Below are 6,234 nucleotides of genomic sequence, written 5' to 3' on the forward strand. Positions count from 1 at the left end.
CAGGAACAGTGGGCCCAGTGCCCCCCCCATCCACACTCCTGGTCTGAGTCAAGTAGGAGTACATAGGGGGACAGACAGGCTAAGTGCAGGCTTTGTGCATGGGATGGAGGCTGCCAGGAGAGAGCAACCAAATTCTCCCACCCACACACATGCATTGCCAGCCATGATCAGGTGGGACCTCCAAGGTCATCATCAAATACCACCTTCTCCTAGCTCTGTGTTCCCCTACACTTAGGGCATCTTGGAGTGAGACAGGCAGGGAGGCGTCGAGGGAGCCCCTTCATGGACAAACCATATCTTTGTTTCAGGGGCAGGACCAGGTACATAATTTGCAGGACCCAGTGAGAACTGAAAATGTGGAGTCTGTCGTTCAAAAATTGTTAAGAATTTCAAGGCAGTGACAAGAGAGCATTAAACCGAGTTCAGGTCCCCTCTGAGTGTGGGGCTTTTGCACTGCACAAGTGGCACCTCTCTGAAGCCATCCTTGTGCAGGGACATGAACATTTACTAAGCGCCCACTACTCAGCTCTTCCGGCTCTGTAATACGGTCTGGCTCTGTGTCTGCACCCAAATGTCATTTTGAATTGTAATCCCCACGTGTTGGGGGAGGGATCTGTGGGATGTGATTACATCATGGGAGTGGTTCCCACATGCTGTTCTCGTGATAGTGAGTTCTCACGAGATCTGATGGTTTTATAAGGGGCCTTTTCTCTCTTCATTCTGCACTTCTCTCTCCGGCTGCCATGTGAAGGACGCGTTTGCTTCCCCTTCCACCATGATTGCAAGTTTCCTGAGGCCTCCGCAGCCGTGAGGAACTGTGAATCAATTAAACTTCTTTCCTTTGATTAACTTCTAATCTATAAGTAAGGTCTGAGTCCTGAAGACCTTCCTCTGGAGCCTCAGTAAATTTAGTTAATCTAGGTGGGTTCAGGTGCTGCAGGTGATTACCATTATCTCGTCTCCTGCAAAATCATGGAGGTTTGGGGAGTTCCTTCAGACCTCCTCTTGTATGGAGGTTTGTTTTCTTCTTTTTTCTTTCCTGCAAGGACAAAGTGAATTCTGTAATGCTTTATGTATCATTTTTGAGTTTACTGCCAAAAATTGAGGCTCAAGTTTGTAGACTACATTTTTAAATAAAATAAAACTTTCTAGACAAAGAAATGCAGTTGAAGCTGTCCCAAATTTACACAGAGTTGATAGCAAATTTTTCACTTTATCTTTCCTTGAATGTATATTTCATATAAATGCTCTTAAATTCTTAGTGCAACAGGGTGGATTGTCATTACAGAGAATGTTCTTAGCATAGAGCACAAATCTCCCCACTGCTGACTAGGCCTGGTCACAAAGCACCCTGAGCTGGCCTTCAACTTCCACTTCTTGGTTCTTTTGTTTATCTTCTCTATTTCTAGAATGGCGTTGTCATTTCACTTGTCTGTCTGGTCATATCCTACTCCTGTAAGAATCAGTGAGTTCTTGGTACATATTGATCTAAATTTGCCTCTGGTTTGAACCTTTTTCCACTTTTCCAGGCAAGGTTGATTTATCTGTCTATGTTTCCATAACAATCTTTCCAAGCATAATACAGTAAAAAGAGAGCCGATTCATCATGTCCTGTCCGTTTCCCTCTGGAGACTTTGGAGCCGATGTGAGGGTACAGGTGTGCCCTGTATAGGATCTTTGGTCGCCTTTGTCAGTTTAGCACAGGTCTCAGTATATAATTGTTCTCAGGTGCCATTAAACTGGGCCTGAATAATTGAAGGATTGAACGTTTTCAGGAATCACCCAGGATGCTTCAATAATTCATCTTAATTGGGGATATGGGGAAAGTTTGCATGAGAAAGAAATTGTTTTTTTTTTTTGAACTTGAAGGATAAGTTAAAATTCAGTAGGCAGAATAATAATAAATCTTGATGATTTTTTATTTTTAATTTTTATTTATTTATTTATTTTTTTAGACAGAGTCTCACTCTGTCGCCCAGGCTGGAGTGCAGTGGTGCCATCTCGGCTCACTGCAACCTCCGCCTCCTGGGTTGAAGTGATTCTTTTGCCTCAGCCTCCCAAGTAGCTGAGACTACAGGTGCCAGCCACCATGCCCGGCTAATTTTTGTATTTTTAGTAGAGACGGTGTTTCACCATATTGGCCAGACTGGTCTCAAGCTCGTGACCTCATGATCCACTTGCCTCGGCCTCCCAAAGTGCTGGGATTACAGGTGTGAGCCACTGCGCCCAGCCATTTTTTATTTTAAAATATTCATTTTTTACTATTTTGATATAACTTTTTTTTTTTTTAAGAAAAAGGCAGAAATCACTGCTTATTAGAAGGCAGATTTTAGTGATTTTTATACCCCTAGACTTGTTGCATATCAAACCTATATGAAATATCTATAAATCAAATCATTAATTGCCCCTAGCGTAATAATTCTATATGTGGATGTAATGTTTGAATCTTCAGGAGCTTTAATAATTTGAAGGCCTTTTGATTGCTTTAAAATTAATTCTCATTGTGTTTGTTTATATTGTATCTTTAAGCAGAAGTACAGAGTAAGCAATTAGTGTGATTAATTCCTCTGCTATAATACAGTAAAGCACTGCCTCCCTAGACCAACTCTTTGGGATCCCTGGAAGACATCTGGCATCCAGCAAGTCTTGACCCCTCTTTAGAAAGCCATGGAGAAACTGGAGGCAATTCTTTTAATTATTCGCCCTCTAGAGGCAATTCCATTAATTACCCTCCCTCACCTATCCAAGACACAATTTCTCCAGTTACATGTAGAATGCTGTTACGTGTCTCCTGGCCAGACCCTTTATTTCATAGATGTGGAAATTGAGGCCATGAAGGATGAGGTGAGTGTTCAGAGTCCACATGACTAGTTAGTGCCCAGAGCCTGGCCTGGACTTCTCTCTTGTTCTGGGGCCTTGAGTTCTCTCCCTCTTCTTTAGTACAAAAGGCCAGAGGTAGCATAATCTGCGCACCACATTTGCATTTGGAGTGCATCTGTTTTGCATTCATTTGATCTTGTTGAGATGGTTTGCTTGTTGACCTAGTCAGTCAGTTATCTTTGCACCTTTGTGAGCTGAGAGCTTTGTGTATGAAGTCTGTAAAACTTTGCGTCTTGGGAATTGACATAATCTGTAGCTGACCCATGCTGTTTTCAGATGCATCTTAATTGTAACAGTGATAGTGATCCAGAAGATTCACATGTTTTTCTGTGCTATTTCAGAATAAGCCTTCTTAATCCAACTCGAGACGGAGTCAAAAACAACAGAATACTACATTTTTGTTTCTTTTATTTAGGTAAAATACCTCTTTCCTGACAAGACTAGGACTCTTACATAGATTACCATGAACTACAAGAAGTACAGCATTGCCAGAATAACCTGTGGTAAAATGTTCACTTATTGAACATTTTACTTGCATTCTTTCTACAAAATGAGTTTATTTTTAGCTACTTAGTCAAATTATCTTGACTTTCTGATGTTTTGAAAGAATATTTCTAATAGAGTTAGGTATTTCATTAATATTGAATGTTTTTAAAACTAAATGGGTCCTAAAGGAAACTGAACGGTTAAAATATGGTTTACTTCTGCAAATACTAACTTAGTGAGGAGTCTCAGGGAATCTGCACATTTGTCTTTTCTATCTAACAATTACGAATTTCTTAGTGTATGTTTTGATCAGACTGTTTTTTGATCACAGTTTTGTGACCACTCTGTTTTTCCTCTCTCTGGCAGTCACTTCCCAGAATTGACAAGGAATTCATCCTCAGGTGATTTCTGCTAGGTAAATCCTAGCACTTCTTGACACTTTAGAAAAGGCTTTGGAATAATTTTATATTAGCATTTCTCACCTGCATATTTTTACATGTAAATACAAATTGCATATACATTACTTTGAAAGAGAACCAGGATAAAATTTAAAGAAACATGGTTTTAGAAGTCCAATGGTAGTATAAGACTTCACAAAAAACAGACTGCTCTTGATTCAGTACTTCCTGCTTACTCCCCAGATGCAGCCAACTTCAACAATTTTTATTTTTTAAAAAATGTATTTTTATATTTCAAAATAATATGTGTGTGACCTGTCTCTCCCCCAATCTGCCCCACTCTGGCTTTACCCGCTTAAGAAGCATTTAAAATATTCTGCATATCCTTAGCATATACCATTGCAATTATGGGGTAGGCTTTTTTTTTTTTTTTTTTTTTTAAATTTGTTCATTCAATGAACCTCTAGTGGTACATATCTGTTTTTCTTGTTAATTCTTGGGAATATCTTTCTATTGTTTCCATAGTAATTTTCTTCCCCTCCAGCTTCCCTGTTTCTTCTGGATGTCTTGTTAGATGTTGAACCTCTTGAGTTGATTTTCTAATTTTTGTCATCTTCCTCTCTCATTTTTTGTATTTTGTGTTTAATTTTCTGGTATCTAATTTACCTTGATTTTCTATCTTTCTGGTGACATTTTCATATGTTCTTACTTTCAGTTGTCAAAAGTGTTCTCTTGACCTTGCTCTTGCATTCTGTTTTCTCTGCCCACCTCTTCGATTCGCCCCATTGCCACTTGGTGTTCTGGTTTCTTAATTTTATTTAATAGACTTTCTTCAAAGGCCTGGTGATCATTTGCTCTGTGCTTATATATTTTTATTTTTTCATTGGGCAAAATATATGTAACATAAAATGTATCATATTAACTATTTTAAGTGTACAGTTCAGTTGCTTTAACTATATTCATAATGTTTTACAATGATTCCCACCATTCCTTTTTAGAACTTTTTCATTTGAAGCTCTGTACCTGTTAAACAGTAATTCCTAACTCCAGTCGTCTTCCGGGCCCTGTTAACCACCATTCTACTTTCTGCCTCTATGACTTTGCCTATCTTAGATACCTCATATAAGTGGAATCATATAGTATTTGTCTTTTTGTGTTCGGCTTATTTCTCTTAGCATAATGTATTCAAGGTTTCATTGTTCATCCACATTGTTCATCCAATGCATCAGAATCTCCTTCCTTTAAAAATGAATAATATTTGAATTATATTCCATTGCGCGCATATGTCACATTTGTTTATTGATCTACCGGTGGGCATGGTGTTGCTTCCACCTTCCGGCTACTGTGAGTAATGCTGCTGTGAACATTGCTATACAAATATCTTTTTGAGTCCCTGCATTTAATTCTTGGGGCTGTGTACCTCAAAGTGGAATTACTGGGTCATAATCATCATTCTGTGTTCAACTTTTTGAGGAACCACCATGCTGCTCTCCAGAGCAGTCCAGCACTTTACACTACCATTAGTAATGCACAAGGGTTTCATTTTCTCCATATCCTTGTCAACACTTGTTATGTTCCATCTTTTGTTTGTTTGCATTATAATAGCCATTTTAATGGGTGCGAAGTTGTCCCGCATTGTGGTCTTGCTTTCCATTTCCCTTATGATTTGTGATACTGTCTGCACATATTTTAAGGTTTATACACTAACAAAGGTGGTTACTAGCGGTGTGTGTGTGTATGGGGAACTGTGTGGCTGCTGAGTGGCTTCCCTGTGGGATGATCAGCCAGAACCCGCTATTGTATTAGGGGATCCCCAGATGTCAGCATTCATGGGTCTTTTTAGTTTTTATGGGTACATACTAGGTATACATATTTATGGGGTACATGAGATATTTTGATACAAACATATAATGTATAATAATCACATCAGGGTAAATGGGATATCCAACGTCTCAAACATTTATCATTTCTTTGTATTATAAACAATTCAGTTATACGCAGTTATTTTAAAATGTACAAAAAGCGATTGCTGACTATAGTTACCGTTATGCTGCCAATTAATAGATCTTATTTATTGTAACTATATTTTGTACCTATTTACTATCCTCACTTCCCCCCCACCGACTACACTTCCCAGCCTCAAGTAACAAGCATTCTACTCTATCTCTGTGAGTCTGTTTTAATGTTTAGCTCCCCAAAATGACTGTGAATGTGCACAGTTTATCTTTCTGTGACTGGCTTACTTCACTTAAAATAATATCCTCCAGCACCATTCCGTGTTGTCACTAATGACAGAATCTCATTCTTTGTTAGGGCTGAATAGTACTCCATTGTATATATGCACATTTTCTTTGTTCATTCATCTGTTGGTGGACACTTAGGTTGCTTCCACCTCTTGGATATTGCAAATAGTAATGCAGTAAACATAGGAGTGCAGCTATGTCTTCGATATATTGATTTTCTTTTTCAT

The sequence above is a fragment of the Macaca nemestrina genome, chromosome 9, assembly GCF_043159975.1.
Source record: "Macaca nemestrina isolate mMacNem1 chromosome 9, mMacNem.hap1, whole genome shotgun sequence".
Lineage (NCBI taxonomy): Eukaryota > Metazoa > Chordata > Mammalia > Primates > Cercopithecidae > Macaca > Macaca nemestrina.